This window comes from Ranitomeya variabilis, chromosome 4 (assembly GCF_051348905.1).
Source record: "Ranitomeya variabilis isolate aRanVar5 chromosome 4, aRanVar5.hap1, whole genome shotgun sequence".
Classification (NCBI taxonomy): Eukaryota; Metazoa; Chordata; class Amphibia; order Anura; family Dendrobatidae; genus Ranitomeya; species Ranitomeya variabilis.
Window position 1 is genome coordinate 471,598,627 of NC_135235.1, and position 13,884 is coordinate 471,612,510.

General features: G+C 41.6%; 1 protein-coding gene across 3 annotated transcripts in view; it reads right to left on the reverse strand.

Annotated features, from left to right (window-relative positions):
* The window catches only part of RECQL5 (RecQ like helicase 5), a 110,560-nt gene that overhangs the window by 61,528 nt on the left and 35,148 nt on the right, over positions 1-13,884 (reverse strand). The window lies entirely within an intron of this gene.

Below are 13,884 nucleotides of genomic sequence, written 5' to 3' on the forward strand. Positions count from 1 at the left end.
GTCTAACATTTTGGACCCCCCCCTCCCCAATATAATAACTTAGAATTCCATAATAAAAGGTTTGAAAAGGGTTTTGTTTTCTTTAACTGCAATAAAGTAACGCACATTAACCCAACACACAAGAACATTCCACAAGCTAACAGGACAGAAAAATATCTGAGATAACAGTGATGGAGGGATTGTTTTTCCTGCATAGAAGAGACATTCTCTCCATTAAGTGCCTCTAACACAGGAATAGCCGATAGCATAGACTGGCCGTAGAGCGTTTATCACAACACTGTGAAATACTTGGAAATTCTGATCTCTCATGGGAATTTTCCTTTTCACTATTTTTTCTAAAGACTTTCAATACAATGGCTTTATTACATTTTGGGCAAACTACAGGGGGTAAAATTACACATGTACTCCCCCTCAATGTCTCTTACTATTATTGTATGACTGCTCCTGCCCTCTTATAGGACAGTGTGTGACAAGGTGTCTCTAATGGTTTCACTGGTGACATTATTAGTCACATCACGTTCTCTCTTCAATGCTGAAGCCAGATTGTCAAGATAACAGACGATGGGTCATTTCAAGGTTAAAGGACATGGTGCTTGCTGTATTCATAGGTAATGTGGTTTTATTTTTCACTTGAATTTATTTGTTCTTCTTCTGCATATGGCAGGCATACTTTACAGAAGAGCATCTGTGATGCATAAAAAGAGTTCATTATACATAAGTGGTTTGGATGATATTAGAAAAGTTCTGCTCTGTCACTCCAGAAACAGCGCCACTCTTGTCCATGAGTTGTGTATGGTACTGCAGCTCAGACTAACCTGAGTAAATAAGGCCAGTTTCATACAGTTGTGTGAAAAAGTGTTTGCCCCTTCCCGATTTCCTATTCTTTTGTATGTTTGTCACACTTAAGAAAAACAAAATTAAGACTTTGGAGTGGCCTAGTCAGAGTCCTGTCTTTAATCCAATAGAGATGTTGTGGCATGACCTTAAAAAGGCAGTTCATGCTCATAAGCCCTCCAATGTGGCTGAATTACAACAATTCTGCAAAGATGAGTGGGACAAAATTCCTCCAGATCGTTGTAAAAGACTCATTGCCAGTTATCACAAACTCATCATTGAAGTTGTTGCTGCTAAGGATGGCCCAATCGGTTATTACATTTAGGGGGCAATTACTTTTTCACACAGGACCCTGTAGGTTTGGATTTCTTTTTCCCTTAAAGACCTTTATTTAAAAACTGCATTTTGTGGTTACTTGTGTTATATTTGTCTAATATTTAAAATTTGTTTGCTGATCAGAAACATTTAAATGTGACAAACATGCAAAAGAATAGGAAATCTGGAAGGGCAAACACGGTTTCACACAACTGTATATGACAGCATGGTCTGTTCTTGGATTATGATACAAGATGTCTAAGGCTGACAAGCTAAGTGAAGGACAAAAGTGCACTGTTTATGGAGGGAAAAAAGGAGATGCAGACGTAGACTGATAGCATTTAAAGCACAACTTCAGCGGGGGTCTTTTTCAGCACTGAAGTGGCGCTTTAAATGTCAGCCCCCGGACCCCGTTCCCACCTTCCAGCGCCTCCACCTTTTACCAATGCTACTCCAGTCCCATGGAGCCATCTTGTGCCCATAACTTCTAAACTGACTGGAAGTCAGGAGTTACGTCACAAGATGTCAATGCAAGTCTATGAGAGCCACACCGACGCTCTCATAGAGATGTATTGAAAAGTGACCTCTGGCGCGCTCCATGAAGCACTGGAGCTGCCGGCAGGTCACATTTTTTGCTGGAGTCCGGCAGGAGTGATGTTGGTTAAAGATGAAGACGGCAGGTGAGTAGGAAACAGGCGAATATCATTTAAAGCACCACTCCAGCGGTGCAATAAGAACTTTGTGGTCTTGCAGTATGAAGCAGAGACACTGAGAGGCAACAGAATTGAGCACATGTTCATTGTTGCAGGAATAAACGCTGAATAAAGGAGTTCATAAATGGCCAATATTGATTATTACGATTGATCGTCGGTTAATTTGGAGAAACGAAAGATTGTACACTTTAGCCGACTGATTAATGTTCATAATTATTCAAAACACTGGTGGGGCGTGTAGGATTTTTTGGCGGATGATCTTCACTGACTTCATCATCGGTGTAAAAAAATTCAATAATGCTGGATGTAGTCTAAAATGTGGGGGCATAGCCGAATGAATCTTAACACCTCCTGTGAGATAAGTCTAGAGACCACAGTGAATATTTAAACGCTGATTTTAGAGTATGGAGAGTTAAAGGGAATCTGTTAGCAGGTTTTTGCTATGTAATCTGAAAACAGCATGAGATATGGGTTAAAACACAGATTTCAACAATGTGTCACATGTCAGGCTATTTACTTACAATGAAGGTTTTATCATATAGTGATTATCATTGCCTGGACTCCAGCATCACGTGCATGCTAGTCTGACTCAGCCCCCTTCTATGATAAGCTGCTCACTGTCTATATAAAAAATACACATTGAAAGCCTGGTGTGGGCAGCGTTCGCTGTCTCAGCTCTGCAGCATTGCTATATCTAAAAACTCTGATTATGGTATGTTGCAACAGCTGCATCGAGAAAAAAAAAAAAGTGATACATCAATGGATTAAGGGTCTGTTTGCCTACATCATGCTACTCTCAGATGAGACAGAAAAAAAACCTGCTGACAGATTCCCTTTCATAATCCTACAAATTCTCAATTTTTTATTAATGGCAAACTAAAATCCATTGCCACAACACGATTATGCTTTTTAAAGTGCAGTAATAAAACATCTTTTATTTCATTAGCAATATATCATAGATTAGTGAAAGTTAAAAGTATAAGAGAAAAGAGACTTCCATATTGTATATAGTATGTAGCCTTATAGTAACAAATAATTGTACTTGGCAATATAGAACGTATGAGTCTGATGGTCGCCACACAACAGTATATACACCACAGCCGTTTCAGAGAGGGTCTTCATAGGCTGTGTGCTCTACCCTCATGCTGGGGCTAGATGGCTATCCTCCCAATAACAAAGGTAAGAAAGCCAGCATACAGAAGGAGGGCACTAACCCGATGGGGCACCAAGAAGATGTAGTGTCCACTTGTACAGCAACCCATCAGAAATAATATGATCAGCCACTTTACTCTACATTATTGGTGTATTCCGCTCATTTTGACAAAAGTAATGGACATAATGGAATAAAACATGTTCAAACATTCCAAGAAAAAACTATGAAAGGAATTAAAGCGTACCGGTCCTTTCATAGAAAATAGAATTAGCATCACCTTTCCCGTTTTATGAACATTTTTTAACATCTATCACAAGTGGAAAAACATCAAAAGATCCAGGAATACATTGATAGTCACCGAGTATCCCATGCTACAAGGAGCTTTTAGGAGGCTGTGCATTATGTTCCAGGGCGCTTCCTGTAGAGGCAAGTTGCCATCTCTGTACTGGGGCCAAAGTCTGAGGACTGTCTGAGTAGGCACCAACCTAAACGTGTTTGCTCACCAGAACACAGTAAGCTTCTTGAGATGCTGCACTAGAAATGCTTTAGGGGATTAATGATGTTCTCAATTTTAAACTAGGCAATGATCTAACACTACGAGGCATACATACTCGTTCCCAATATCAGTGCGGTAGACACCAAATATTGGGTGCGTAAGAATCAAGTAGGCCATTCTCATTTCTCATTGTAGTCTAATTTGAGCGTAATTACAACTCCTATAGCAGGAAATGGAGAAAGGGAAGCATGAGTGTCCACTCTGTGTACAGTGGGCGCAGCACCAGGTAGGATAGATGGGGCCTATGGAAATTGCATCTATGAAACCTTTATGGCATAGCCTTGTAGGTATGTCCAAGATGAGATGTCTAAGATAAGAACACCCCCTTTAAGTCGGTGCTGGTCTGAATGTGACCTAAGTAGGAGTAATATATAACAATCATTCTTGTTGCTGCTCTGTGGCACTCATGTTTTTAATCTGAATAATAAACTTAATTAGTTTTTTTATTGAATACTACGAGTGCTTGCGCCTATGTGGATCTACCTAGATTACTACAGAGGGCTTTTTGCTGTGCACCAGGCAGGTGAGCTCATTGCCCACATTTTTTTCTTGTTACCATTAACATATTACAAAAGCTTGATAGGTACTTATACAGCCTTAAAGGGAACATGTCAAGTGAAAACATGCTACTAAACCACAGATATAGGTTAATCTGCAGGCAGGGCTTGAGTGGCCATCTGGCAAATGCCAGAAGGGCCTGTCTGGTCATGGGATGCCTGGTTGTTAACAGAATCAGTGTGCTCAAGATACACACACTGTTAACAGTTGTGACAGAGCACAAAGTCGCTGACTCCGTCACTTACCCCAGCAGGCCATGGGTATCATTAGAAATATTGGTCTTGTAGTAAATCTTCCCTTCCTCCATCCAGGGTGATATTAGTAATATATCCCATCTGGTTCATGGGGACAGTGACAGCATCGGCCTGTGTGATTTCAAATGCCAGGGCCGAATTTCTGCCCCAGTCCGTACCTGTCTGCAGGTTAATAACGTTCTGAACCTGACCATCGTCAGAACTTAGACTCCAGATGCTGGGAGGAAATTTACCTTATTCCTCAGAGATTATCCCTCCGGGTTACAGTCACGGGGGTGGTGCCGGCGCAGGTTCAGTCACTGCTCAGTATATAGTGAGCGGCGGCTGTAACCGCACCCCCGGTATTGACTGACAGCTCGCTCAGCATTAGATCCAGCAGCGCGGTTTCAGCCACCGTTCACTATACACTGAGCGGTGACTGAACCAGTCTCGGCACCGCCAACGTGACTGAAACCTGACTGCTACCAGGAGGAATAAAGTTAATTTCTTCCCAGCAGCGGGGGTCTGAGTGTGGGCAACGGGCAGGTTCAGAACACTATTAACCTGCAGATTAACCCTATATCTGCAGGTTAATAGCAGTTTTTCACCTAATGTGTTCCCTTTAAAATTTGGTAAATCTTGCTATGCCTGCCCTACTGTAACTGGCAACCCTCAACTCTAAAACACTGTACTATAGCTCATAAACAATAATAATAAGATGGAGTTTACTGAATGTGTGATTTAAAAAATGTGTGCCATTTACAATGTCTTCAGGTCATATTGGTGTTGCCATCAATTTCTACATATGACTAACAATGTAAATGGTTCGGTATCCTCCGATGATAATAAACCATAAATTAGCTTATAGACAGTAGACGCAATACAAAGTAAGGGGCTAAACAGAAACCCGTTGTCCCATGCTTATGCAGGGAAGAAGCGGTCTCCTGCTTGCACTGTCACATCCTCCGCTCACAGGGAGACAGTATAGCCACGGTGTTGTCAGAGCCTCTATAAACACCCAGGACTAAGGCAATCTAATTACAGTCTACAATAAGCTCAGGCAGTGAACAATGGGGAAAACACTTTCATGCTAGGCTTTTACCCCCAGCGGACTAAGAACGCAGAAGGAAATTCAAGTGGTATTCTTTACTCCTGTTTATTAGAGTGGCCTCACACTTAGCCTCCCACCTGGCAGAGGCGTCCATCATGCTTAGATATGCAGCAGGTTAGAGGGTTAAAGAGGACCTGTCAGTGGTCAAAAGTGACCACATTTGGTCCTTACTTTATTCTAGCTACTCCACTGAGTTTGTTTTTTGTGTTATTTAATGCTAATTTTTCCAAGAGGGTGTGGCTATCAGGATTCTATGGGGGGGGGGGGGGGTCTTTAGGCTGCTCTGCAATATTACCCCCCTTGGTGAAGACCAGAAAATTAGCACTGAATACAAAAGCCCATATCTCTGGAACTGTATGGCAGATTTATAAAAATCTGAATACTCAGGGTAGCAGTGGGAATGAATTAGGAGCAATTACCGCCAGTGTGTGCCGAAACAATATACAGTATGTTCTGATATGAAAGTGTTCATAGTGCATATGGCCATTCACATCAAAACGATTTGTAAAAGCAAAAAGTATTCCTTTTTTCATTTATTCCCATGGTTGAAGCAGTAATTTGACAATACTGACCACAGCCTTTAGTCCAACCGATGGACTGCACCATACAGCATGTAGCAGATGTGCAGTATACACTCATATCAGGCACGTGTATGAAAACTAATGCAGACGAATGTCCATTTATTGCATATAGTAAGTTTTGTTTTCATTTTTTTACTATTGATTACAAGCTGAAGGCACTTTGTCTGCTCGGTTGTTCTCCTTTGCCCTTGTTTTATTAGGCAAAGCTTTTGTACGTCACTTCTGGCCAGTTGCTTCTAAAATCTCCTAAAACTAGCACAGCAGCAGTCCTGCTGAAGCCAGGACTGTGACCACCGTGGTTACAATGAGCAGGTGCCGGAAACCTGTTATCACAGCACATGGGCGCAACTCCTCAACTCATGAATACACCGGACTCTTCATCAGGATGAAAAGCCCGGTAGACTCCTATCATCTAATCTATGATCCTGGTGTCTGTTACTGTCTGCAGCGATGAGGTCACCTCGACAGTTCTCCGGCTAATACATGAGCTCAGCAGCTCGTGCCATCTTCTTGGGCAGAGCCGCTGAGCTCACTGATTGGCTGCAACACTGTACATGTGACATTAGCGCTGGAGACAATAAGAAACACAGGGAGCAGCGGTGAGCATTCAGCACTAGACTCGGGGAAGGTGGGTAAAACAAAGGTTTTTTTTTTGCTTTTTTTAAACAAGCTAAGCCTGGAGACGCAAGTTTTTCTAAAAACCCTTTAAAGTATGACGACTATACATCTACTCTACATGTCAATGTGAGGTGACAAGTTCCTATTAAAATGCCATTACAAAACAGGTCTTGCTGTATAAATTACCTGTACTGTGAAACAAGCAGCCAGTGGCAGAAGGTACAGACTTGGCGAAGTAGCCAGTGGCAGGAGGTACAGACTGGGCTAAGCAGCCAGTGGCAGGAGGTACAGACTTGGCGAAGCAGCCAGTGGCAGGAGGTACAGACTGGGCTAAGCAGCCAGTGGCAGGAGGTACAGACTTGGCGAAGTAGCCAGTGGCAGGAGGTACAGACTGGGCTAAGCAGCCAGTGGCAGGAGGTACAGACTTGGCGAAGCAGCCAGTGGCAGGAGGTACAGACTGGGCTAAGCAGCCAGTGGCAGGAGGTACAGACTTGGCGAAGTAGCCAGTGGCAGGAGGTACAGACTGGGCTAAGCAGCCAGTGGTAAGAGGTACAGACTTGGCGAAGCAGCCAGTGGCAAGAGGTACAGACTTGGCAAAGCAGCCAGTGGCAGGAGGTACAGACTTGGCGAAGCAGCCAGTGGCAGCAGGTATAGACTGGGCGAAGCAGCCAGTGGCAGGAGGTACAGACCTGGAGGTTAAGTTGCTGAGGCAACAAGCAAAATGCCAAAGCTGCTGATCCAACTGAAAAACTCAACAGCTCAGAAAGGAACACAAATTTATCCTAGACCATCACCCCTGAAGACCAAGTCAATCTCCAGTGTATATGAAGCATGTACTTCACCAAAGATTGTGAAGTGTCAATTCATACAATATGAGAAAGGAGTGTTTTTATACCATGATGGCTATTTTATATCAGTTTAGTTATATTTAACCATACAATGTAATGGTGCCATATAAATATAGGGGCATATTTATCAAGCTAAATGTACAAGAATTCTGGGGTGATTTGCACCAAATATACTTGTCTTTTATCATTTGCACCATATTTATTATGCCTTTTAAAACACTTTACAACATGAAAGGCAACAGCATGTGCCAAAATGTCCACCTTTATGAAACAAAGTAAGCCAAGTAATAGGTGGTGTAAACTTATAATAGACCACCTTCAAAATAAGCAGATTTATTATCAAACACCATGAAGCAATTTGTTAAATCTACAAATAAAAATCATCAGTGATCCAAAACGTTTCAGATGATGTACCATGTTTACTGGAAAATAAGCTCTAGGATCATTTCATAGGATTTTGGAGTATGTTTTAAATATGAGCCCCACTCCAAAATAAGCTTAGTTACAGTCAGGGCTGGTGTTAGGGAAAAGGAGCTAATTGGGCTGCTGCCAAAGGCCAGAACTCTCTTTGTAGTCCCAAGCGTTTCTATTGTGAGATTAAGATTGCTTAAAGACCTTTGGTGACATCACAATTATGAGATAATGATGTCACCAAAAATCCGTTAATTGTGGGACTTCAGAAGAACTGAAGGAGAGACAGGTTGGTATGCAAGGCCGGCATTACGGGGAAGGTGGGATGGGACTAGGCAATTTATCAGGGCCTAAAGTCTAGAGGAACTGATGAGGAGACAGGATGTTATATGTGTAAGGCTCTGTCTTTCCTTTCGGGGAAACAAGGAACCTTTTCGTCATTCTTCAGAGAACTTTTATGGATATTTATTAAAGCCTATCAGGATTTTACAACTATTGGTGCTGCATCTTCCCTTTGCAACTTTGATAAATTACGGTGATCTTAAGACTGTCTAGTCTAAGAGTGCATTTACATTAGCTGATTATAGTGAACATAAGAAAGTGCAGATCACCCAACAAACTAGCAAAACGTTGAGTGAAATGGTTTGTAAGGTTGATTATGAATTATTGTTCTCGACAGTGCATCATCCTGGTGATATGCTGCCGAGAATAATGGTAGCCTACGCACACTGAATAATCTACTGCTGATCGTTCTGTGCACATGGAAGTATGGTCGCCTTTGTTACCAGGATATTAAATGATAGCCGATCACTACTGCAGGTTACTAGGTTGAACATGATGAATTTATGTGTTTTTTTTTTCAAACTATGTTATTTTGCTGATGCTGAATTGTGTAACACCAAGAGAACCCCTTTAACATTTACTAACCCTGCCCTCAATTCCAGGCACAGACTGCAGTCATTCCAGTTGTCACAATGAGTAACCAGAGTGTAAAAGAAGAAATGCAGAATATAGCAGACAGACTTCTTATAAAATTAAAGCAATTACCTGAGGCCGACACTGTGGAGATAATTTCCTTCACCATTATCCTTGTCTTTATTGGTGAGCATGTGCACACTTTCTATTCTGCTCTTAATCAATGCATTCGGTCTATAAATCGCTATACCATGAAGCTATTGTTTACATTAGAACCTCTGTTTCTCCCCCAGGCATGGTACTACTGATGGCCATTATCATGTGTTCCTTCTGCTGTTGTGACAAGAAGCGTCGTTCTAGTCGAGTAGACCCAAAACCTAAGGTCTAATAGCCAACAAGGATGATCTATGAGCCTTACCTTTCCATCTGAACATATGAATCTAGATACATGTGCATTGCCAAAAGAAATCACTGGACTGTGTTTATTTGTAAGCTATAAGGACTGGTTGTGAGGAGGGATTGTACTACGCACAGAATAAATTCTTCCTGGTGGAAAGTGACAAACTGGTCGACAGATGATCCCACCGGAGCATGATGATTTCATGATTCTTTCTACTCTATCGCAAGGGCTGCAATAAAATTCAAAGGGCTATTACTATCTAGGACATTTATGGCATATCAAAAGTATACACCATAAATGTCTGACAGGTGCCAGTCCCACTTCAGGACTTAAATCTATGGGGAGGATAGGGGGATTTAGTATTCCCTCTTGCGTTCCAGAAAGGAAGAGACAATGCATTCATATGATTTCTTCCATAGTAGTTTAGGGAAGTTGATGAATTGCCAAATGTTTTACACTTCCATACAATAAATATGGCCACCAGTTCACCTCATTTATTCTTACTGGAGACCAGCAGGGTCAATAGCTATCATGCTTATATATAGGGTGTCCCAGTGATTAGCTACATACTAAATCATTAGTATTCGGCGCCACTTCTCTCTGACATGGAAAATACATCTAAGGCCTCTTTCACACTTCAGTTGTTTGGCGTCAGTCACTTCCGACATAGTGACGGATCGACGGATCCGTCACAATTGTTGAGAAAACGGTTCCAATGGATCCGTTTTTTTGACGGATCCGTTACTTGGGGGTTGTCTGGGAAAAGTATCTACTTTTTGGAGCATGCGCAATTGAAAAAATGGATTGGGGCGACGGATCCGCCGAAATGACGCCCATAGGCGGCCATTCTATGGAATGACGGACGCGACGGATCCGCCGCAAACTGTCATTTCGGCGTTGACAAAAAACGTTTCAATGTCCGTCTATGTCTAGACAACGTCCGCCAAATTTCGACGGATCCGTCGCATGACGGATGGAACTGACGACCATCCGTCACAATCCGTCGCCATTGCAAGTCTATGGGAAAATAACAGATCCGCCAAAAAAAAATGACGGATCCGTTATTTGAGGCGGTTTTAGACTGACGCCAAACAACTGAAGTGTGAAAAAGGCCTAAGCAGACACCAAATACAAGGAATCATGTTTATGACAAGGTGGTCGGGGGCAGTACACAATGGCATTGCCACAGTTGGGCATTCCTGCATTATGCCCAACAATGTCTTAGATATAAAATCTTACTAAGTGGTATAGTAAGAAAGGTTTAAGTATGGAAGCAGTATGTTTATGAGATCAGTAGGTAATCCACACTCGTGAATTCACTACCTAAAATGCACTTCAGGCAATAAAGCCAGGACACTGATCGTACACCATAGAAAACCAAGGTTGTAGGGCTATTTAATCACTAAGGAAGTTCTGTTTTATAAGAAGCTCATTCCCAATCTTCCATGACAATTACACCATTAAAAGTGTCATAAGACCAATCACAAATCTTAAAATGGTTATTCGGGACTTTTGTTTATATTTCTTATAGAGCTAACAACTTACAGGCAGATAGTTGCTAACTACCTGCAGTTTGGCAATGGGAGATGGCTGTCAATCAGCATGACATTACCAGAAACACCCAGTCAACAGAGCAGAGTGAAAAAAACAAAACAAACTGTTCTATTGTCCAAATGTTAATGGAAACTGGATGTCAATCAACATGACATCGCCAGAGACGCCCTGTGAAGAGAGCAGAGCGAAAAAGAGGAAACTGCTCTATTGGCGTAATGTCAACAGGAGTCGGCTGTCAATCAACATGACGTCAGCGTGACACTCCGCCGAAAGAATATACCGGCAGTGGAAGAGCTGCTCAAATGAAGCAGCAGAAACGTGGTGCCTGACCGCTCTGTGCCGGCAGAGATTGGCACCGGGAAGAAAAGGCAGCTCTTACCCTCACAAGAAAAAAAAATTATGTATGGACTTACCGGTATGTACAAATTGCAAATGCTATCAAAATACAATGTACAGAAGAAAGGAGCAGAGTATATTCCAGCTATTATTTTTTCTCATTTAAAGTTGCTAAAAAGAAAACATTCATTTTTATTAGCTTTCCCAATAACGTCTACTGTGCCATACTTTGCGTTACTTGCAATGTAAGTTTTGAAAATAATTCTAAAATATGTATTATTGTTTAACTTTGTAAAATGTAATAAAATTTGAATGTGGTTTCTATAAAATAACTATAAAAAATGTAAAAAAAAACCTGACTTCTTGTAATACATCTGATATATTTTGTTTTCCTAGTCATATTTTGCTTTTAGGTGTACTTCTGTATTGCACTCTATGGTTAACTAAAAGATCATCACAACAGTCTCATCCGTAGTCAGGATCAGCACAAGCTTCCGTGCCTGCCCTTCACAGACTGTACACTCAACTGACTGCAGGCTGCAGTGACTGAGAAGAACCATTTACAGCAGGGAGGACGGGGACACCTAGAGTCGTGAGAGAGTGATCAAGCAATGGGATATCGCATCATTGTTGGGGAGAAATGGGCGCCAGTTGCCTTAAATTCTGCAGTGAGAGACTGATAACAGCATTATAGAGGTTAACAGCAGTGGCATATTACTTTTTCGGACATAATGATATAAACTTGCTGCCGAGCTTGGGATCTGTTCAGTTGTATGAGCCAGTTGCAGACAAGATTTGGCTTAGATGACCTCACAACTGACTCTGGAATACTTTGGTATTCAGAGGAATTTATGGTCATCTCAATGCCTGTAAAGTGCCTAGGTCTTGTGGCTGCAAGTAAATCCCAAATGATGACCCTTCCATCATGGTGCTTGACAGTCGATATGAGTTTTTGTGCTGATATGTGTTGTTTGGATTTCACTAACCATGGTGTAGGGCTTTATGGCTAATATTGTGCACTTTAGTCTCATCTTCTCACTGGGATTTTACATGTGTTTGATAGGTTTTTCATGTAGCTTCAAAATTAATAAAGAGCAGAGTTTTTAACAGAAGAAACACAGAGCTGGCATAATCTCTGCTCCACTCCCGACACATGGAATCACTCTACAGCGAGGAGAACAGACTGTCATTACATAACTCATACAGAAAAAAGCCTGCTCTAAACCTCTAGTGGGGGGCGTGTTCTTTCTTCCCTTGCATGTTGCTGCCTGCTTATGATTGGGCAACATCATACAGGGAAAAAAGTACACGAGGGGATGAGGGGGCCATGCATACCAGGATAGGGATGAGGAGGCCATGCATACCAGGATAGGGATGAGGAGGCCATGCATACCAGGATAGGGATGAGGAGGCCATGCATACCAGGATAGGGATGAGGAGGCCATGCATACCAGGATAGGGATGAGGAGGCCATGCATACTAGGGTAGGGTGAGGGGGCCATGCATACCAGGATAGGGATGAGGAGGCCATGCATACCAGGGAAGGGGAGATGGGGCCATGCATACTAGGGTAGGGGTGAGGGGGCCATGCATACCAGGGTAGGGGTGAAAGAGCCATGCATACCAGGATTGGGACGGGGGCATGTATTCCAGGATAGGGATGAGGGGGCCATGCATAACAGGATGGGGATGAGGGGACTATATATACCAGGACAGCGGATAGTAGTACAGAATTGACCACATCTTTTGCTTCAATTTTCTTTTCTAATTTCCTCTTCTAAAACCTTGGTAAGTCTTATGGTCTGATGCGAAGGTGAAAAGGTCCTTTTTTAACATGGCTCGATGCTCAAGACCAGCAATTTGCAAAAAAAAATATTTTTCAGACACTTGAACATTTACTCAAGGGCATTTCATTAGCAGCACCTGTCTGCTACTTACACACTTAATTCCTATGGTAACAATCAGGCTATGTTCACAAGTTGCGTTTTTTTTTTTTGGTGTGCTTTTTAAAGCAAGTTTTCAGCTGTGTTTCATAGTATCACCAAAATCTAGATTTCAGAGGTCTTATGCATACACCTTGTTTTTTTTTATTTTTCCTGACTGTTTTGTCAAAGAGCTGTGTTTTTGCAAAAAGCAGTAGGTCACTTTTTTCAGTGTTTCTGACCCATTGAAAGCAACGGGTAGTGCAAAAAAAAAAAAATGCTTCAAAAATGCTGTAAAAAACACAGGTATCAGTTTTCGCTGTTTTTTGGTGCCAAAATCTGATGAAGTTGAATCAGATTACTTTTTTATGTACTAAACTTTATCAGCAGCAAAAACTAAGCAAAATCTGCTTTTTTGTAAGCAGCTTAAAATTTGCATGAAAAAAAAATGCATCAAAAACGGAACACGTGAACTGTGTACTTAATTTTCACGCTACGTTTGCATTTTGCTCTAGATTTTGTTAATTAAAGACAGTCTAATTTGTCATTCTTCTTATTCATTGGAGGCTGTATTTAAACTACCGTAAGTTAAAGATCTTTTTTTTTTTTTTTACGATTTTCTCATGACTAAGTATATGCTGAGAAATTCTGTTGGCAAAAAAAGTCCAAAACACTCAGGAAAGGAGAAGTATCGTAATTAAAAAGGGATTCCAATGATATTTGATTGATTCAGGAAAACTATCCGATAGCTTTTAGTTAGGAAAGATTTTCTTTGATCCTCCATAAGGCTACAATGTTTAGAACTAGATTGACATTTCTCTAAAAC